The following is a 23,627-nucleotide window of genomic DNA, read 5'->3' as shown; positions in this document are numbered from 1 at the left end:
TCCAACACATGCAAAATATGTGTCTTGCACACCTTAACCCCAAGACCAAAATATGTACACACACACCAACATTCAACCCCCTCCTCCGTCACCCTTTGGCTTGGTTAGCATCTTCATTCAGATTGAGATGCGAGGACAAACAGAAGATCTGTTCAAAAAGGGTCTGAATTCAAGAACTAATCCAATGCAAAATAATGCACTGTTATTGAGTTTTGCACTAGCGCTAGTCTATATATCAGACAAATCTGAACTCCTAAATTCTGACATTTTCACCCATTTTTTCACTGTTCCTGCAGCCAGATTTTTTGGAGCATACCCCATTCTTAATTCTTATACATAAACAAAGGTCTGGAGAAAAAATCATGCTTTTGTCCACCGTGTCCACAAGTAGGGCATTTTTGACGCTAACAGACCAGACTATAAAGGGTGCAGAGATCCATGCAAACAATGACAAGTCGCAAAAACGGCTCTCATGAGTTCAGTTCTCTCTATAAAATAAAACTTCTTTGTCATGGCAACAACTTCTTTAAAGCATACAGTGGTTACAGTTACAGTAGATTTATTATTTGTATCGAGAGTTGGGAGATATTCATAAAAATGCATAATTAATTCTGAATACGAGTCATCTGAATAGTGATTTTATAAAAATAACTCACTGTTAAAGGTAGGGATTTCCGTTTTTCTTGAATTATCAATATGAATACTCATACTACAAAAGACTATAATATTTGTATCCTTTATGTTCACCATGCAGATATATTTCTGTTTTATCTTCAAGCAAGGGCACTAGGTGGTTTCAGACCGCCTCGAAGTTCGCCAGTTCCAGGTATTCTCTGATCGGGAAATTTACCCCGATCAGAAAATACCAGGTATTTTGGTAATGTGAAAGCAAACTACGCGTAATCTCCCCGAAAGAAAATACCCGCTAAATAGTAGGTACTTGGCGAAATTACGAGAACTTTCGTGGGGATTTTTCCAAGGTCGCAGGTATTTTGGCGATGTGAAAGCAAATTACGGGAACTTTTATCCCAGCGTGTCGTTGGGCGCGGCGGCGTGGGTGGCTGCTGGGCTCGTGATTTTGAATCTCCCGCCTTGCCTGCTTATCAGACCACACTGCGCATGCTCGTAACTTCGGGAACTTATCCCGAAGGATGTGTTTCGGGGCGGTCTGAATGCAGGAATAATTAACGAGTATTTTTTAGCTTTAAAAAGTTCTCGTAATTTAACGGGGATTCTTGTGATCGAGGCGGTTTGAAACCGCCTACTGTTATCAAGAGCAATACACCTGTCTTGCTGATCTCGGTTATAGGGAAAAAGTCACTGGGAGCCTGGAAATGATGTCAGGAAATGGATGTAATACTGGGCCCTGTAGCATAAAGTTTAGCAATCAATCATAGCGCTGATTCTTATCTTTGATTGTGCATACTAATCAATGTAATCAATCATAGGAAATCAGCTTCGCGATCAATCGCTAAGCTTTATGCTACCAGGCACAGAGCTACACAATCTAATCACGGATCCTACTCCATCCATAATGTACGCATGCATGGGTAAATGGCTGTTATCGGCAAAACATTACATCAATTGATGAACCCAACGTAGTGACATATGTGGTGTATCATGAATTGAGAGCATGTGATCAGAATGATTTCTGTGCCGGTGATATACAGGACGCGTGGTATAGTGGTTACAGAGCATTGGAATCGTGATCATGAGGTTGTGGATTCAAATCCCAGCTCTACCATTGATTCAACTTTAACAAAACAAAGGACCAAGAGTAATATTTCTTGTCTATAATATGCCTCATTCAGGTGCAGGCTGTTATGGTCAGAGTAATGTTGGAGGAAGGGTCCGGGAACACGTTTGGAGTAAGGTCAATGTCACTGTCAGCCTCTTGTACCCTTTTTACACACGCTAAAATTTCCTTAACCCCGTACTATAGGTGGGGCTAAATTGCCATTTAGCCCCACCTATAGTACAGGGTAAGCTTAGCCCACTTTCTTTTTACACAGCATTTTTGCAAAGTGGGCTAACCCCACCTTTAGTACGGGATTATTTGGCCCTGCAAAAAAGCAGGGTTATCCCAGCAATTGCAGTGCTAAGAGCGATAGTACGGGGTTAAGATCGCTAGTGTAAAACGAAAGTGGGCTAAGCTTAACCCCGTACTATAGGTGGGGCTAAATGGCAAGTACGAGTGAAGTACTTGTACTACGAATGATCAACAAAAACCACTAGTCCGGGGTTAGCGAGTTTCGTGTGTGAAAAGCAAGCATTCCTTATCCGGGGTTAGCAATAACAATTTGGCATGTGTGAAAAGGAAAAAAAATAGTATGGGGTTAAGGATAGTACGGGGTTAGCGATAGTCCGGGGCTAAGAAAATCCTGTGTAAAAAGGTATTATAGACACAAATATCACCAGAGGCCAGGCCATTCAATAAAGCCGTTCGTATGAAGTTAGGACTGACTTTAAAAACAACTAGTGATTCTTTCTCTTGGTAAATGATATTCACCATTAAATGTTCATTGGTGATTATTTATGAAACACCCCTCAGTTGTACCAGCTTTGCATTATGCAGCAGAAAATTGTCATGTTGAGTTCCTCCGAAAGTTACGTTTTCACTGTTCAAACCTGGTGGGTGTTTGACAATGCTGTTGGTAAAGTTATGCATTCAATTGAACCTTCTTTTTAAGTGCTCAGTCAGCTACACAAGGATACAAGATCACAAGTCATGCATATAAAAAACGTCATTTGTAACTTTACATGAGCAACTTTATAACACCCTACTCACCCACCTGATTTCTGATCCTATTAAATATTACAAACAATACTGAATTCTCTTTTGTCAAATTTTCATTATTAGTTTATTCTCCAATGTCCAACTAACCCAATAAAACAACCTTGAACGATGCACAAATTTGACAAAGAGTTCCATCCCCATTGATAAGAGCACAGCGCTATTGCTAATATCAGGTGTAATCTACCTGCACATTATTACATTTCTCTCCAATGGTAATTGGTAATATCATTTTATGATACAGAGTAGCATGCAGACCGGTAAAACGTTAATTACGCAATGTAAACGAATCACAGGGTATATCATCAAGGTTGGGAAAAGAAGGAATAAATATAGTGCAGGGGAACGAGTCAGTATACCATCTTGCTATTAAAATGCTATATATACACAATTCAATGTCAATTTTCCTGCTGCCTGGAAGTTCAGCGGAGATGGATATTGGGTGATTGTGATGTGATATTGTGGAGAAACTAGAGCTCTGAAAACAATGGAATGGAGTTTAATTTGAGAATTCTCGTCATTCTGTTTGTAATCATGCAGTGAAATTCATTGTACAGTCGTTGCACTTGATAGGTATTGGTCATTAAACAAGCTCTCATCCAACACTGTATAGCTGGAGAGCCAAATCTAATTGATACAAACCAATCGAACTCCATGAAAAGAAATATTTTAAGGGCAACATGGATGACCTGAATGTGATGCATAATTGATTTTCTTTTTAACATACATGTATGTATGCCTTGAAGGTCATCCATCTTAAAAAAAAAAGATGCATTGAATTTAAAAAAAAGCGTAAAATCAAATAAACATCACAGTACATTCATTTTCTTTATGTCTTACAGCATGTCTTCAGCAGACCTGGGGGGGTGTTTCACAAAGATTTAAGTATGACTTAGGGGGTGTTGCAAGAAAATATTTGTAATCAATTGCAAATATTCTGTTGCAATGTTACAACTGATAGATCAACGTTAGCTGTAGCAAATCAGATTTAACTTCTTGTTTCAAGGAGCAGATAAGCAATCAATCACTAATTTGTGCATAACTACATGTACAAGACATGTGATTGATTTAGGGACCAAAAATAGACTTGCAATTGATCACAAGTTTCTTGAGTTTCTTCTGAGAAAATGACATGTCATTGATGTTTTACCATTCGCTATGTAGGAATGCTGCTCGCATATGACGTCACAAATCAAATGTTTATAATTCTATATAACTTTTTAATTCTTTGATAGATTTTTTTCAAATCTTCAGCAATATCTTTTATTATTTTTTTCTGTTATTTTCAAAATAAAGTTTTTGTCAGGGAGAACTTCCCTTTCAAGTTGATTTCTTAATTAAGGCATACTTAACTATTATGTGTTTAAGATATCTCTCAAAACTTGAATATTACCTTTAAAGCAGTTAAGCAGGAAGAGTGAACTAGGCGTGGACCTCACGTCTTCAAACTATCGCAGCCGCTTTCTGTCGTCATGCCTTAAGAATTTCATTATTAACTGCTTCCAATCTAAGGACACTACAGATCGTAAAAACAGATGCCCTCGTTTCCCCTCCATTCCAAAATGAAAATGAATTAAGGTACAGTATGTCAAGCAACAGCTTCCATATTTCATGGCATACACATTGATGATCAAACATTTGTAAATGTACCTTACTGATCACATGGAGTTAATCCAGATCCTCCTGGTACAATTTTATAACCATTTTTATTACTAAACTATTGGGTAATAATAATTTTACTTTGTTACTAAATTATTAGAAAGATATGTGATATATTTAAATGGAAATTACAAAATGCATTGGTATAATTGGTTTTAACATCAATATACTTTAGAAACATATTGAAAATCTTACACTAATAAAAATGTTGTACAGTACATGTATATGTAGTTGAATGTTTAAAGATTAAGTTAGATTGTTTACAAAGAAGTAGCATAAAAAAGTACAATTTTTTTGACATTTTCTGACCTCCAAGGTTTTAAAACACATACAGTAATAGGCCTTCAATGATAAATGTCCACTTTGCTCATGACCAACCATCAAATTTTCCAAATGATAGCAACTTCAACACTCACAAGCCTTTGTATGAAATGAAAATTGATACAGCTCAAGAATGAAGTATCCACTTGAAGAAATCTATAGCGTTTATCTGAAGGACAAACTGAAAAAGTACATGTACTTGTACCAGTGAGCTGGGAGTAATGTACATTCATAAAGACATCACTTTACAGGCTGGTAATAAATACAGGGTTCCATGACATTTGCTCCTATCCATGACAATTGCTCTTTTTTAGTCAAATATGACCCCAAGTTTTTAAAACTTACCTCATACATATACATGTACCTTAACCATAATCCTCACATAATTCTGAACCTAAAACCCTAAACACAACTACATGTATAACCCTCACTGAAGTATCTTCTGAGAAAATAAGCAGAGGGGCAATGGTCGTGAGGGCAATTGTCATGAGTGCAAATGTCGGGTTACCAAATAGACAAATGTAATGTACGCTAAAGGCAAATTGAGCTACAGGACCTTGACGAGAACTGCATCCAGTAGGGGAAGGAGAAGCAGTTGCTTATCACAAGCAGCGACCAGCCGAACAAAATGAGAATAATTGTCGTCGCTCATCACGGCAGCTTGCATTAAAGCTGGTCGGGTGATGATTCATATCAGTATCAACTACTTCAGAATTCTCACCTATCAGTCCACGAGAGTGTTTCTTGAAGCATCTTGTCAGTCATTTTTATTGACTTAATTTGCTCTGAGCCAATCAGATGCAACGATTTCAGTAGCCTGTAACAGTTATCAGTGGAAAATCACTGATAAATGAATTCATGAAATACTCCCCTGGTTATCACTGAATGGCAAGTTCAGAGTGTTCTAAAATGACTCATAAATATGCCGTTCATGTTGTTCTGTGGGAGAGAAGCACGAATGAATTGTACAAATTCCGGAGCAAATCATCACGGGCTGGTAGCGATGATTGGCAATGTTATAAAGAATGTTCCCGGCACGTTGACTGACACGGATCAATATTGGAAACAGTCAATTTTCTAAAAGCAAGCATGGGCGTCTTGGGAGTGATAACCACTTCCTGAAAATTCATGAACAGTAAGTGTGCTTTCGTTCAGTCAGTACAGAGCAGCAAGAGTAAAATATGTAAATCTAAAATATCATAATTCAGTCAATACAAAAGTAAACAGTAAACTTTGTAAATCTAAAATTTTATCATCAACATGTATCATAAATGTTAAGCTCATTGTCATGAAGTCAGCATCAATTCAAGATACATGTGCTAACAATATATGTATTTACACAAAAACTATACCGATCTGGAAAAGCTTATAAAATACATGTAGAACTAATGAACATATTCCAAACATGTACATGTAGGCCTATTTTAATTAGATAATGCAAATAATTTATCACTAAATGTATATATAGTCACCTGAAAGCCTTTCAAATACTGAGATCACTGCTGCCTACTGCTCTGACACTGGCAAACTGTGATGTTGTGAGGAGTGGCTATTGATGTCATTACATTATGGGCCTATATTGGCGACAGAAACTGCTGGTATTAGGTTAAGTGGGCGTGCACTCGTGCAACCTACGCTGACTGCACACCGTGCACTCAACTATGACCACAACAACCAAAGAACATTTTTGTGTACTGATAAATAATTGTAGACTTTTTCTTATAAACCTTGTGCATAAATGGCAAAAGTTAATCTTTATTCTTCTGTACTATAAATCCCTGGGGCTTCATTTTCATTTGGTGAGATGTGAAGCATACTGTTTTGAAAACCTAATTCGACACAAGAAAAGAGCAATACCCGGCCCGAGACTGGAGTTAGTTTGGTACAAAAGTGTGGGCCCGATGCCAGGAGGGACATCATGAAAGACTGAGATTTTGACAGGTTGTGCATACATGATTTCATATTTTTGTAAATTAGGAGGAACTATTTGTATAATTTGCTTTAAGCACAAATTATCAATTTTCAAATTCCTAATGTCAGTATTGTATTTTGTACCTTAATTGTGTTATAAAAGATGTTAAAACCAATCAAAATTTAGTAACAACTGTAGAGACTAATCATAATGCACAAGATGAACTGCTTTCCCTAAAAATTATACTTTTATGACAATAAAAAGGTATAAATGCATAAAACTGATTTTCATATCTACTGTAAATCTATGCAACAAAATGATACCCCTTTCATAAACCTATCCTCCAATGAGCCGCCTAAGAGTAATGCGGATAATTCAATAAAAATTGCGTTCATAAACTCTGAAAATAATCCGCACTATTTTTACGAGCGCCCGTCCTGAAAAAGGAGGATAATCGTCATGGCAACCGCACACACCCTCTCTGATGCGGTTGTGTTGGAAAAGGGTGACCTTGTGACCGCTCCATGGCAATTATCCGCATTACTTTTGAAATGCGTTCATAAAGTCAAAATCACGTCCCGATGCTGCTATTATGCGGATAATTGCAGCATCAAAATAATGTGGATAACTCTGGTCCTCCTCCGATCTTAGGACCAAATTATGCTGCTATTAGCCGCATAATTGGGTTTATGAAAGGGGTATGAGTCACCAATTCTTACATGTAGAACCAAACTGCATTTTTACAAGCCAGAAACAAGCACCAATAAATTCTGAAAATTGAGGGGGAATATATGATGAACATGTACCAATAAAGCTGCACTCTCAGTCATATCCCACCAATCAACTCTCCAATTCTTATCAATTGCTCCCAAATAAAGACGTTATTTGATTCAGGGGTAATGGATGTACGCAAGGGATGGAGGGAATAATAGTTCAATCCTCTATACCACTGACTGCCCTGGGCATGCAAATATTACTATGTACACCTTGGGAGCGTTTCATGAAAGTAATATGTGTCGGATAAAACGTCTGACAAGTCCCATTTTATCAGACAGTTTACCATAGTAACAGTGTATCTCAGTAAATCAAAATCTAGGAAAGTTGTCAGAATTGACAACTTGTCAGACAAAAATGTTGATGAAACGCTCCCCTCTTTCCTCTACAAACGCATCGCCACTTGACAGACATGTACCTGTAGGTTCTCCAAGTGGTATCCAGGGTTAATGCCATATTTTTAATGGCTTTTCAATCCAATTTTTCATTCACAGTGCAGAAGTTGAATGAAATACTGAATTTTTTATAAATAAGTTCTTTGACGACTTTTATCTCTTGTTTATATTTTTTCTGAAGTCAAGAGTAATATGTGGGTGTATGTAACCTTTTGAAAAGGCATAATCTATTTAATTGATAAAGTGAATTTGTTAGTTTTTTTTAATCTAATGTGAAACACAATATATGCCATCCACATGCTTATAAAGCACGTAGACCTAAATATAATTTACACAAACTGATTTAATAGCCATAGTAAAATTTGACAGTGACATCAATCTATATTCCATGCAATAAATTCAACTGAAGTCCTTGTACCTGTGGGCCTCCAGATATCTCTTTATGGTTGACTTTAATTATTAATACACCAACTTCATTTTAAAAAATCTCCTTTTCAGTACTAAAGTACCGGGTGGGGGATCTTCTTTCTATTTGGAAACCAGTCATATCGACTGTTTTTGCCATCGTAAATGTTCATCTTTTTTTGTTTGTGTGCTTTTATAAAAAATAATGCAAATGTGCTTTTAAATAATGCAATAATTCCCCCCCCCCCTTTTTTTTTTCTTTTTGTTAATACTTGGATTTATAGTCAAGAAGGTATGTCTTGAAAATTCAGGGCTTTTACTTATGAAATGTTCTTGGAAGCTTCTAATAGGATATAACAAGTATGTAATTACATGTAAGTAGTCCCTTTCTAATAAACAAAAATTATGCTTATATTGACCAACTATCCATTTTATCTTCAAAGTGATACAACATTTAATTCTGATTGGAGTATTCGTGTACATGTATGGCATCAATAGTGATTCTTTGATGACATTTGGTTTTGCGTTTTACACAACCCATGCACCATTCTGAGCGTAAAGTTGATCTGATGTCTAAATACATGAACGGTGGTTGTCAAAGCCCATTATCAATTCAAACATTTTTCTTTTGTGAATATCATGGACCCTTTTTCACGATTACCATTGTCACATCTGGATATTCAAGGTTATAAAGCATGACATACTTTTTATGAATGCCTTGCTATTTGACATTCAAACTTGTCACATGTGACGAATGGCATAGATGAGTGGTTCAAACACTTTAATAGAAAACAATTAATGCACTTCTGGCAAGTAAATAGTAACAAATTTATCTCTTTTGTGATCAGTACGATACCATGAACATACTGTACAGGATCATGTTCTAAAAATGAATAATAAACATGGCGCGTTACGTAAAGGCCAAGTGTCAGTACAGTAAAATGCTGTTTAAGTTTTTTATGCAATGCAGTTAACTATATATGGTAATGAACCTTAGTTGTTTAACCAGTTACAATAATTCAAAGTGTTTAGAATCTTAAACAACAAAGTTCTACTTTTGATATTTGATTCTCAATAAATTAAATATGGTTACTTTAAACTGTTTATAAACAACTGTTAAAGTAAGGCTTAAAGTAGACCGTGTTGTATAAAATATCAAAAAGTGCTTTTTACTCTGACGGCTATTCAGCTACTATGAAAATTACAGTGAAATCCTTGGTTTTAATTAACTGTGAAGCATAGGTCACTGACTGTTACTATGGTAACTGTTAGAAAATGACAATTCCTCAGTGTTAATATTAATAATAATAATAACATCATACATGTAATACCCATGGTAGCCACTTCAGTTTTGAAAACTGTTCTCCCAACGAGCACTGTTTAAGATGATAATGTTATTATTACCCTGGCTTTAGCCTGTTGACAAGCTTGAAACATCCATCTCTTGATGCTCTTGCATTTTTTGTGGGTGTGAAATTTTGGGGTTGTTTTAGACTCATTTAACACACTTTGCACAGTATTACAATTTACTGTTTTGTTTGTTTTTCTCAAATAAATTCATATCCCTGTTGGACTACTCACTGAATGAATGATGGCATCACTACTGATACCTCATTTGCATACTGCCTGTGAAATGGTCACAACTATCTTGTGAAACAACACAAAACTTTATTTAAAAAAACACTTTAATTTTCTTAATTTCTATAAAAGTTTTATTTTCATTACTACAATTTCCCTTTGACAGATGTGTGGGAGTCTGAATCTACATGTATGCAGCAAATATGAGTGAGTGGGAGTTTGGTACTAAAGAACATAATATGAAACCACAAAATCTTATTTGTGAAATAGAAGCAACCCACTGGAGCAAAACATAACTCAGTGACCTTTAGCAAAATTGTGTTTGCTTACTAGTTGCCTTGGAAATTCTTTATTGAATCTGTAATAGGAAGGTTAGGCACTACACTCATCTTTTCAGATTATTTACAGATATTACTTTAATAGGTTAATTTTTAGATCTTCCAGACAGGAACTCCATTATAAAAAAAAAAGAGACTCACAAGTGTAGAATGTCAAAAAGTAGTGTTTTGTTTTCACTGTCCTCCCCATGTAAGGATGGCAATGGAACTTTATTTAGTGTGTCTTAACCACCCCACCCAACTTTTTTTTTCTACCATTTTACACCCAAATGTATATTTGAATAGAAATGTAAATTCTCCAATCTAAATATGCATGTAGATTACACTAATAAAGATAAGAAGTTTATGTTTATACTGAACCCTAAACACACAAACACTGGTGACTAGACCTCATCATTATTCAAAGTGCAATGTAAATGTAGATGTTTTCATTCTGTTATGTGTTTATTGCATCTTTTTTTTTAATCTCTAAATGTATTATTCATGAATCAACTGACAGAACAAGTAGGCCTACATGTACTGTACATACAAGCCAAGGCCTTAGTACAAGAGGAAGTCAAAGTCAACCCAACACTTTATACTTTGTTTTCTTCCAGTTGCCAAGAAACATTTCATTTTAAAAAAACATGGAGGCTCAGGGCCATTTTACCCCAAAAATGCTAAATCAAAATAACCTGGGAAGGTATTCTGGAACACCATCATAACTTTTGTCATAAATTTTGTCAATTCTCCCCCGAGATGTGACATCGCTATGATTGTCACAAATCGGTATTCTTTTCTCTGTCATATCTTTTTAAGTTCCCACCCATCTTTTCACAGACAAACCAATCAAAATCACTGTTAATTCCGAATGGGAGCCGTTCTAACCAATAGGATGTCCGGGAAAATGTGAGGCAGACAGCATTCTCAATGTTGGTGACACTGCGTAACTGCACATAATAATGCGCTTTATTTTTAGAGAGACAGAAAGCTGAGAAGGAATTCTCAGGAGAGAAAGAGAAAAGGGAAAAAAACAGAAAGAAAAAAGAGAAATTAGCATGTAGGGTAAAAATGCTTTAGCATAAAAATATCTTTGAAAATAGTAATGGATGATGAGTGAAACTTACCACACAACAATCTAATCTACACAAAATTTGTGTGTGCTTGACATACAGTTGGCATGGTATCGGGAATTCAGGATATGATGGCGCAAAAAAGAAATGATAAAAGAATTTGACTGCTAGACCCTGTCATAAATTTGTTCCTAACTTTTGATTGTACAGGGTTTGTGCACGTTTGTGAAGTGTTGTTCCCCCCCCCCCCCCCCCCGGAATTTTACAATAATTTTGTACAGCCGCTTTATAGGAGATGGTCATCTCATACTCTCACAATGACAAAAACTGATAAAATCACAGCGCCTCCTACTCATCACAAATAATAGGAATGGACTATTACAATGGAGGACTTTCAGTTTGCAATGAATGGAGGAGTAAAAAAAAATTTGTAACTTTACAGGTGTATATAAAGCATGTCTATCAAATGTTTAATTCATCGTTTTTTAGAATAGTTCTGTACCAATTTGATGTCGATTTTTATTGAATTATGGAAATGAATTGAATGAAATTGAATTGCATACATCTTTGTGAGTGCAATTGACCCAAATACAATTGCTGATGTCTTTGTCTCTGACACAGTAATAACACTGTATAGAATTTTCACACAATACTGTTTAATACTATATCCTTACAGCAGTTTTTTTTAGCAGTTTATTAAAATAAGTATTCAGAATATCAAACAAAAAAATTTACTTTTTGATATTATATTCTACATAATTTAGGCTGCATGGTTGTTTAAACAATTAAACAACTACTGTAAGGTTCATAAAGTAAAGAACTTATACATAAAATTTTAAACAGCATTTTTCTTTGTGATCTACAAAACTCAACTCAATGTTGGTTAAAATTTGACAATTCATCAGGAATTCAGAGTGGGCTTTATTTAGTGTAGGAGTTTATCAACTTGGTAATGAGATCAACCAGAATAGACCCACTCAGGTGACTATTCCCCTCAGGTAGTCCCAAGTTCAAAATGGCTGTTTACCTGGTAAGTGGGTAGGAAATGCCTTTGTGACATAAACACTCTGTTTGTTTTGACTACTGGAGCCACATAAATTCAGTATTTGCTCTGGTTTGATGGCATAGCCATGGCAGGAAATTGAACATATATTTCCATTATTTGACTTTATATCATGCTAGTGCCACACCTACATGTAACCAGCTCTTATCCAAACATTAAAGGGATGGTCAGGGCTTAAAATATATAGAGTAAAATTCACTATTATAGAAAAGTATTAATAACTGCGCAGAGAAATGATCAAGCATCAATTTTGCAAACATGTACATATACCGTTTGCTATGTTGCAATCACTTACAGTGAGCCACCAGCTAGCTACATGTACATGCATCGTTGCTACTTGCTAGTTTTAAAGATCTGAAATATATATTTTTGATTAAATTCTGATTCATGCATTTGTTTGCTAATTCTTTTTCAACCTAAGATTTTTAAAAGAAAAGGAAAGTAATACTTTGCTAAATTGGCAAATTATCTTTTAAACAGTCAACCCAATGTACTCTTTTACTCTAAATTGGAAAGAAAAACGTATTACATTTACAATAAAGGTTCATAAATCAGACTTTACTTTAAAGTCAAGCAAGAATATCTCGTTGTGACTTCCAAAATTCATTTCATTTAATTTTTTTCTGGTCTTGAAGACATACAATGTAGTCTATAGAGCTTGGTGTGAGCTCAACAACTTACACAAAATATATCTGTTGCAATGTGATTACATATTCTTAGCATTTTATATGTGGATTTATCTCCATCATGATCCACTGCCAATAGAATAAATCAACAAATTGCTACTCAAAAAAAAACTCACTGGTGAGTGCACATTACAATCACTTGAGGGATATAAGGTCTGGCATGGGTGATTTTTTCACACGCCTTATTAAACTCACCGTATGAGATCTGGCACTAGTGAGGCGCCATTACAAAATGAACGCCACGACCAAGGATCTACTGTGCATTTTAATAACAGACAGCTTGTAAAACAATGAAGACGGTTGCCTGTTCTCATACAGTGTATCACAAACACTAGCTGTAGTGTGATCAGCGGGAGAGTTTCACAATGGTTTGTCAAACGCATCTCGTACAATTTGAGTTCCCAATTAGTCGAGACAATAGAAGAGAGCCGTCTCGCGATGAACACACTACGTCAGGGTGAAGCAAGGACATCTTAGTACATTGAACATGAACGTGCCCTGGCATTTAAATCAATATTTAATAATACTTTTGCATAGCATTCATGCCTACATGTATAGGGATGGCTGACGGGGTAGGCATTCACAACTAACTCCTGCCTAAAACTGATTATTCAAAAGGAAAACCTCTTAATGAAGAAAAAAACAGTTGCTACATGTATATCTAATCACTTGATTTACAGTAGACCTGTTGGTTTTTGACGAGGATGTAATTTTGTATTCAATTAATGACATTATTCACAGTAAAATGCAGCAAGAATACATACATTTTAATCATGTACACTTGCAAAAATAAATGTTATGATTGTTTTCAATGATTTTAAATTGAATTAAAACCATCAAATCAACATGTGCCCCTTCTGCAATCATATCAGCAGAATTTTAGGTTCCATCAGACATATATCAAAGATATACAAATTATCTAAGAGGTTTGTATGAATACTCACCTTGAGTATGCAAATAGTCTTTTGTAATGTACATAAGGTATTTACAATGTTTTGCACATTGCCCTAATCCTACAGTACACCAACTTAATGGCTTGTGTATAATTAATCTAAATTCATCATCTAATTATAAAAGATACATACTTTATTCATGTCACTTTACCAATGTCAAGGACTCAACTGAGTAGCATAAGACTGTTGCTAGGCAACGTGTACACGACTCAATCAACTCGAGCTGAATTCCAAGGATTCCTTTCAAGATTAATTGTACGAAACAACTGCTTTCCTGACTAATGGTCTGCACGATCCTCCAACGCCAATACTCATGAAAAGAATATACCAGGCTTTTATTATTAAAGTCGAGATGGGTTGTATCACATGCATATTTCAATTCTTTTTAGCAACTTGATTGAGTGGGATGACAACACAGTGGAATTTTAGTACTTATAAGGTCAAGTCCACTTCAGAAAAATGTTGATTTAAATCATTAGAGAAAAATCAGACAAGCATAATGCTGAAAATTTCATCAAAATCGGATGTAAAATGAGGTACATGTATGACATTTTGAAGTTTCGCTTATTTTTCACAACATAGTTATATGCACAATTTAGTCACATGCAAATGAGAGAATCAATGATGTTCCTCACTCACCATTTCTTTTTTTTTTATTGTTTGAATTACACAATTTTTACGGATTTGAAAATAAGGACCAACTTGACTGAACAATAAAATTCCTGGGTTTCTGACCAGATCAAAAGACTTGTAGTTGTGTTTTTTTGGATTACATTATGAAAATGTTATGCATTGCTGCCTATATTTTTGTTTTTGCTGTTTGAAGGATCAGGAAAATACATGTATACCTAAAATCGTAAAATCAAGGAAAATTATCAAACCCATCTTGATTCCATTCGGGTATTGTCTAAAATTCTTTTCTACATTTTTCCGGAGAAAATGCCACCTTGGAATCAAATAGAAGAGTTCACAAGGCAAATATGCATGCACATCATTGAACAGGTATTATGCACAGCCCTAATAATACAGTGTTTGTCAGACTAATAACATTTGACAAAGTAATTACTTCCTCCCTATCAGCCCTGGGGCCTGTTGCAGAAAGAGTTGCAATCAATCGCAACTTGATTTTCAACCAATCAACAGCGCGCATTTTGGGACTTGCGATTGATTTTTTGACTTGCGTTTAAACGCAACTCTTTCTGCAACGGACCCCAGAAAAAAAAAATCCTATCATCATTGGTGGTGAGTTGTATATGTACATGTAGCTGGCTTACACTGCATGACTCTAATTACTGTAATATGATAATTACCTATACTACGTACTTGTAGAATGAATAGACAAGAGGAATGAGTAAACCAATACAACTACACCTACTATTAAATCATAAATATTGCATGGGCGTAAAGCTTACAATTATCTATTATTCAGTTTTCATGTAGACGAGACTTCATGCTCGCCTCATCAGTATTTCCCTCTCCTGTCAACCCCACTGGAAACAGAAAATGTATAGTAATGTATACTTAACAATTTGAATAGGCCTACATGATGATATCAGTTATCAATGATGTTTTTTTAAGTAAGCTTTTATGAAGGTACCATTATGGATCTACAGTAGTTAACAGATAGGGATGGGGCCTGTTGTGGTCTAAGTTAACTTGGAAAATGGACACTTGTAGCAATTTCTACTTTTTAAAGGCTTAAAACTTTCTTGTTGAATATTTGAAAATCCAAGGTTTTAAAAATACCTTTTTAAAGGGATGTTAAAAGGGAAAATCCCTTTTAAAATTGTGTAAATATACTACCTGCCAGCCTGACCCTATAATCACCAAAGGGGAAACTGAGTGATTGTAATGATATGCATTAATACTGCACTGCTTCTTGAAAAGAACAAAACAGTTTAGATTTCTATATTAATGATCAGTGTCAGGAGCAGTAACTGACAAGACAAAAAAGTCTGTTGGATAATGATTCAATAAAGCAAGAAAATACAATAATTTTCACAAGTATTTTGGTAAGATATCATTTTACTGTCACTCCTACCATGAAAGTCTACATGTAGTTTAAAGTGATTGGTTAACATTGGTTTGACTTTAAAAAAATCTGAGCTAGGTCACACTTGTCACCTGTGTCTGTGATATGTTACAAAAATAAAGCCCAGAAAAAATTGCATTCAAAAATAATTATTTAATGCTTCAAAAATTGAAATATACAGTGACCGGAAACACCATCTTAATTTCATTTCATCCCATACACTTATGTGTACTATTTAGGTGTCTATAAGACGCCTATTTACAAAATCAGGGTTTGCCTTGTAGTTTCAGCTTTTCATTCTCAATATTGGTTGTTTTCAGGGTTTATTAGTTCTAATACATGCACTTGTACACATGTTTCATCTTGGTTTGAGATTTTTTTAAATCGGCTCCTCACAAAGTTAAACAATACCTTTAAGTATGAATAAGAAGTACGCCACATGAAAAGAAGTCACAGACACTAAAGGCTCATCTGCACAAGCCAGGGTTTTCAATTAGCACACTATTCTGATCCAGCAATTATACCGATCAGAAAATCTAGAGATTTTTTGTACATGAGATAAAGTCATTGCAGTCCCTATTCAACCCAGGACCAATCGCAAAATGAGACACTACTTCGTAAATTATCTTGCTAATACACAGGTGGAGATGGACTCGGGTTTCAAAGCTCTTGGGGTGATTTATTCATAGTGCAGGTACCATACCACTTTAATAAAAATATGCAAGCTTTACAATCCTAAAATACATGTACATGTAGGTCACATTTCAAGTTTAAGTGACTGATGGAGATCCCTGTTTCTTGAATTTATTAAGAACAAAGTTTACCTTTAGCTTCGGTATTAATAACCCCTAAATGCTGGTATAACAAATCCCATTCATGATTAGATTAATATCTGTGCCCTAATAAAACAATTATGTGGTGGATATGAAGGGCTCTAAGACTCTCGGGTCACTATACAAAACCAATGGAGCAAAAGCACTCCTCGAATAGAAAATACACTTTGTTCAATGGTACGCGGACAAACTTTTAACAAGTGTGTTTTGGCAATGGAGTCTGTCTGAATGCAGACCTTGGAATCACAACAATAAAGAAAGAAAATAAACAAAGGCTCACCAGGGCCTACAGGGAAATCTCCATCCCAGGGTAGGCCCAAATGCAACCCAAACATTGAGCTTCTAACCCCTTTCAGGTCACCTCTTGACTGTTAAAAAATACATGCAGGTTACATCTAAATGTACAGTTTTGTACACATTGATATCTAAAACTTCTTTGGAACTTCGAAATACATGCTGGGTTTCATGAAAATGAAATGAAAATTGCTATTTGAATGTTGATTGGATGACGCTATTGGCAATGTACTTGTGTAAATACAGTACCAGTCACAATTCTTTGGCTACCTGTTTCACCAGGTAGTCAAAGAATTGTGACTCGTAGTGTAACAAGGCGGCTTCGAGCAAACTGCCGTTGATCATTTTATGACAAATAACAAGCTTCATTAAGTACATGTGTATTTGTACAATAAAGACACCTTGTAGAATTCTGTAACTGTATTTCTCACACACGTATTAATAGTTTATAAATGAACGCTTGTACCGAATTCTGTGGCATGTAGTATTATGCAGGTATGCTCAAAACTTTTGAAGTTTCTAATCAAATTATGCTTTTAAAAATGTAGGTTTATTGATTTTACTTTGCTATTCCATTAGAGGCTGCAAGGTGCGATAAGTTCCTATCACATTTGCAAGGACTGCCTAATTAATTCACCTTACACTATGACAGAATACACACATGCTGAACAAAATTTGTCTTCACCTTTCATTATACCAATTAGAGCCTACACAAAATGAAATTCAACCGACCCCCATACCATATGCTTCTGTACAGCTTTCGTTCCCTAAACAGGCCAATAGTGGGACCCATCCCTAATCTCAAAACCCATGCGCTTTCTGAATTTCCTCATGCCAAGCTCCATCCGATTCCAGTCACCTCGCACGACCTCACGAGACCCTGCGCATGACGTCAAACTTCTACTTCCTGCTTCTCCTTTCGAAATTGCGTCAAATTAGCGAGCGTCCTTCGCAGTGACGTGGTTGGTCTTCTCCACGGAACCCTTTCTGACCCCAGAGTCGGTGGAAGTTTCCAATAAAAGACGACAGGCCGTTCCTAAAAATACTTGCGAACAAAGTGGGTATTTCATCCTACGGCAATAACATGTACATGTATAGTGTAAAGTTGTTAGAAACAACAACATTCAGTAATCTGTAAATCAAATTTTATCAAGTCTGAACCCTCGTATAACTGAGGAAATCACGAATTAAACAAAAGCCTATGGATGAAGTGGTGAAGATCCATATATGCACATATGTATAACCATATCTCCATGATATAACCGTGTTCATTTAAGATTTACATACATGTACATGTACTGTACATGTACATACATTTAGGATCTCAAATTCACCCCAAAAAATTCCTTAAATTGTGCGTATTCCCATGTCCCAGCATACGGTAACTGTAAAATAACAGACCTATTTTCAAAAAATTTGTTCAAAACTTACAATTGCTAAGCTCATATATTCTTAGAATCAAGTAAAGATATTTTGTCGAGTGAAAAAAAAATGTTTCTCTGCTAATCACAAAACCTAACAGAAAAGAGTTTCATCAAACAACACATTATCATTATCATCATTATTTGTTTGGCATCATATCACATGTGTCTGGGCAGGGGAACATCGATCTGAATCACTCAATTAAACTCAAGTACATAAGCCAATATACATGTAGGAGAGTTCAATCCATGGCCACCATGTTAATCTCAATTAAAACCTCAAATATCATTAAAAAAAAAACTATCCTAAAGTATTCAGATTTAACCAGACTTAGCACATAACAACCCCCGCCTACACTTAACCGAACTACTTGGAGATCATCAAAATAACTTTTGGGAAACTGAAGATTCTATAAATACCAGAATGAAATGTCAACCAACCCTCTCAATCTAAGTAAGCATCTTCATAACCCCAAAGGAACACGTTGTTAGGGGGGATATAACCTCTGGTATTTGATAATCTCTTTTTGAAAAAAAAAAAAGAGTCTGGTGTGAATTTCATTTTCGGAAATGGCACACGTTCTTGAGACTCCCATTTCAATATCCGATCCAGAGACATTGTATGGTGATTTGATCAAAGAAAGATGAATGTACGTGAACATCGAGGAATTCCCATGAGAAATCTTGTGATATCATCAGTCAGGAGCTACGCTAAATGTCAATTGATATAAATATCTTAATAACATGGACTTTGTACGAGTCCAATGGGGCACAAGAGTGACCCTACTTCTATACAGAAATACAATGCAGTTGCCTGAAAAACTGTAAAAGCAGGATAATAAGCATAATATTTCCAGCACAAATGGCAAGTCTTCTTCCAATTAAAATTTTCCTTTCATTTGTAGAGAAATACAAATAAGCATAACACTGAAAATTTCATCAAAATCAGATGAAGACTTACAGCAGATCGAGATTGACAAGGTTTTCCAATGAAACATACAAAACATTTCTGTATAAACATGGGTGTCAAGCAAATTATTAAAGCCAATGTTTCACATTAACCATTTTTTCAAAGAAAATTAAAATACAAATGTCTTTCTTCTGCTGCTCCAATGAGGAAAAACAGAGTTTGATTGTTAATGGAACAATTAAAAATGATTATAAATCACAGTTTTTCCATGAGGGATTGAAAAGTTTTATACTTCATAAAAATGTATGACGAACTGTAGTGAGCTTTTTACATAATCATCTTATTTGCATACTTGTCATATTATGCATCTCACTGTTAAATTCAATATAATGAAAAAAGGCAAAACTTTAAAAAGCAGTCACTCCTGATCTCACCGTAAATGTCTAGTGTTGATTTCAAAATAATTTCAAAGTAATAACTTTTTTCCAGTTACTCAAAGGGTAAGCTTGGCATTTAAGTTTTGAAGAGAAGTTAAGCAGACTCCTTTCAGCGATACAAATGCTTCTCAACTATGAAGCAAAAAAAAAATCTTTTATTAGCCGATCATTCTGGATAATAGTATCAACAAATTTAATAGGGCAGTGCACGCAGCAAAAATAATCCATTATACCGAGGCAAAGAGCAGCCATTAACTACTTGAGAAAAAAAAACACAATAATTCAGAGGATACATAAAGATGTTATGAAATGGATAATTGGGTAAAGTTTTTAGTTTAATGCTGCTTTGTCTGCTGTCTGAAAGCTTTCAGCTAATAAACTCATAAAGTGAGCAATATAAAGACATAATTCAAAAGCTTAAAGCAGGCAAAACTTATTTTTTCAGGGGCTACTTTCCACAACCTACTGCCTAAATCTGCAACATTGGATAAGCTTTAAAGGGGAAGTTCACCCTGACAAAAAAGTTTATTGTAAAAATAGCAGAAAAAATAATAAAAAATATTGCCGAAGGTTTGAGAAAAAATCATCAAATAAGTAAAAAGTTATTAGAATTTCAATTATTTGATTTGTGACGTCATATGCAAGCAGCATTCCTACATGGCGAATGGTAAAAAATCAATGAAATGTCATTTTCTCAGAAAATTGAAAATGGTTTTCAATGTAACTTTTGTATATCAATAGACAAATCATTTCATACCCAATCATGAAAAGAAAACAAAATTAAGTCATCAGGAACCATACAAAATTTGAAATTCATGCATTTTATATTACATAACACATGGGCAGCTGCTCGTTTATGACGTCACAAATCCGAAATTCTGAACTCTAATAACTTTCTTACTCTTTAACGGATTTTCCTCAAACCTTCACCAATATTTTTTACTATTTTTTCTGCTATTTTCACAACAAAGTTTTCTTCAGGGTGAACTTCCCCTTTAAACTTTTTAACGTTGCAATGAATGGGGATTTCCAGGGCTCCCATTTTTAGTTTCCAGTGCTGTTCTGAGCATTTGGCAGGCTAAATTGCCCCAAGCACCCGTGTATTTGTTTTCCCTAACTTAAAGCCATGGTGATTTCTTGTCTACATGTATAACATCATACACAAAGATCTAGAAAATATTTCAAGAAATAGGTCCTAATAAATCATTAGGACCTATTTCTTGAAATATTTTCTAGATACATGTAGAAGACAAAAAAATGGAGGAGAAAATCCAAAATCAAAACTGCTCACTTCTTGTTTCTTTGGCCTTTATTCATTTCAAGCCTTTGCAAAATAATTTTTTTTCATGTACATACGTGCAAATTTGCATAACCTTGACAGCTTGAACACTATGCAGTCTATATGTTCATGTCAATCTTTCAAGGATAAGAAAATACATGTACATGTACAATATAATGAATATGCTGGGTACATGTATGCCATTGCCTTGATCAATGTATTGAAAAATATCATAAAATGGTTGGGTGACAATCTTAAAGATAAATGAAAGTAGTTGCAGTAAACACTGATTTCAAGAGAAAGTCAGTAAAACCAGGGTTAATTGTCACTATATCATCAAGGATCTAGATCTGTTACAGTTACATAAACTGAACTTTGTGAAATCTTGAAATCTACGCTGGAAAACATTCACACTGAAGATCACCAACACAGATAAGCGCACGTGGGACAGTGTATTGTTATTGCTTTGAATGTCGGCCCGACGCTTGACCCGAATCCCGTGCTTATTTGCTAATTTCTCAGCAATCACACAATTTCTTCCAGAATCCTTTGGCACATATTTTTTTACTTATACAAACAGACACTTTGGTGGTCATTTCATTAGATTCTGTACGAACTCATTTTGAAATTGTTACTACAGCTGGCATTTATCTTTAATATGAGGTGTAATAGAGCATAAAAAGTGGAACAAAATTGTGGTACCCAAGATAGCAAGGTGGTCATTCTGTGCTTACATGACCAATAAAAGGGTCACAGTATGATCACTGTGAGAGTTCCTTTCCTATGGATTTGATTTGAAGCTCCTTGAATTGCATTTACATTAGGTGGTAGCAGTAGGATACATATTAAAAATTGCTTGGCTACGAGTAATATTCCAAATAATATACATGTATGTACAACGTCGCGCAACTGCAAATATGTATTTATTCATTCATTCATATTTTTAGACAGAGTAGCCCTGTTAGTACATGTAGTACATGTACATAATTGATTTTTCAGTTGATTGCTAATTTGCTACAGAAAGTTTGTGATCAATGAGACATTTCTTTGCTACATGGAGCCTACATGTAGAAAACTAAATCCTCTCAACAAAGATTGAGTAAGTCTATGAGTCGAGCAGACTTTCCAAAACCACACTGTCTATCCCTTCCCAACTGCCTAATACCGTCAGTCATTAAGCCTAATCTCTACTAGATCTGCCCTCTGAATCCTAGGCTAAATTTGCCCGAGATTCTTTGGCACAAATGCGATAAAGTTGCGTGATCTCATCAAATCTCAATCTCGACTTTAATATAGCTTGTAGCTTCGTCATGTCTTTTGCACAAAATTCATGCGATTTTCCAATTTCCTTCCTTCCCAATCCCACGGATCAAACGTTCCTGGTTTTGGAGACAACTCTGAAGCAAGTTTTAGCAAATATTAATGAAAGAGAAGTCATGAAAATCTGGCTTAAGGAATACTTTGAAGGATTGTGGTAAACAGAAAAGTGCCAAATAATTCAGGTAGAATACAAATTAGAAATAATCAAACTATGCAACTTAGGTCTCCCCTCCATGTGTTATTATTAGAGTTGCCAATATGAATTGTTTCACCATTATTCCATTTTCAAGTTTTCAAGTCATTACCTCACACACGACAGAATGTGTACTGTACCTGCCGTTTTCAACATAGTTGAGTCATGAGTGGTGTAAGAGATATATAAAGTAGGGTATCAATAAAGAATGAGAAGTTACTTTTTCATATTTTTATAGATTTCAAACGAAAAAATTCTGAATAATTATAATTAGCACTTGGATTACTTTTTTCGAGTAACCCCCCCCCTTGGGGATGCCAAAGCTCCTATAAGTAAAGTGGAACCATGTCATTTCTTTTTATCTGTGTAATTTTAATTGATTGCCTGCCATGGCAACAGCATTGTTAACTGAAGACATGGCTGATTGTCAACTACATGTAATCAGAGTTGAGAGTCTGACCAACAGCCAATCTGTGGAAGTGGTTTATTTCTTGCATAGATCTGTAATCTGTATCACTTGATTAAAAGAAGCAAATTTAAACATACATGTACAGGCCTACTGTACACATTCATCATAAAACATCTTTTCCAGTGATATTAGCGAATGTAACCACCAATCGTCATGATATCCAGTATCTGGGATATATACATGCGATGTATGTACATTAACTTGGAAAATACAGAGCATTGTGGTAACTTGGGAAATTCTGCAGAGAAAACTTTAGCAAAGGTATGATTTTGGAAGACCAGCTGTCAAATGCTCGTTGCCAAGTGGTCTAAGATGCTGGTTAAAGCTCGTTGCTGCACTGTCATAATGGAATGGGTTCTAATCTCGCTCTTGGTGGCTAATATTAATATTTTTGTCAGTAATAGATTGATAAAAATAGCATTAATTGCACTTAAATTAGACCAGACAATGGTGAATTCAACAAGAAAATTTACTATAAATCTGTATTCGCTTGGTTTGGCAGAAGTTGG

At 35.3% G+C, this 23,627-nt stretch overlaps 1 protein-coding gene across 5 annotated transcripts in view; it reads right to left on the bottom strand.

The window, feature by feature from the left end:
• The window catches only part of LOC121422797 (sodium/calcium exchanger 3-like), a 58,096-nt gene extending 51,748 nt beyond the window's left edge, over positions 1-6,348 (bottom strand). For all 5 annotated transcript variants that reach the window (XM_041617994.1, XM_041617995.1, XM_041617997.1 and 2 more), the window contains exon 1: positions 6,247-6,348. The gene's annotated coding sequence lies outside the window, so the exon portion shown is untranslated. The remainder of the gene's footprint in view (positions 1-6,246) is intronic.
• Positions 6,349-23,627: the final 17,279 nt, after the last annotated feature.

This window comes from Lytechinus variegatus, chromosome 10 (assembly GCF_018143015.1).
Source record: "Lytechinus variegatus isolate NC3 chromosome 10, Lvar_3.0, whole genome shotgun sequence".
In the NCBI taxonomy this organism is placed as follows: Eukaryota; Metazoa; Echinodermata; class Echinoidea; order Temnopleuroida; family Toxopneustidae; genus Lytechinus; species Lytechinus variegatus.
Note: the sequence above shows the minus strand (reverse complement) of the source record. Positions and strands in the feature narration are given on the sequence as shown.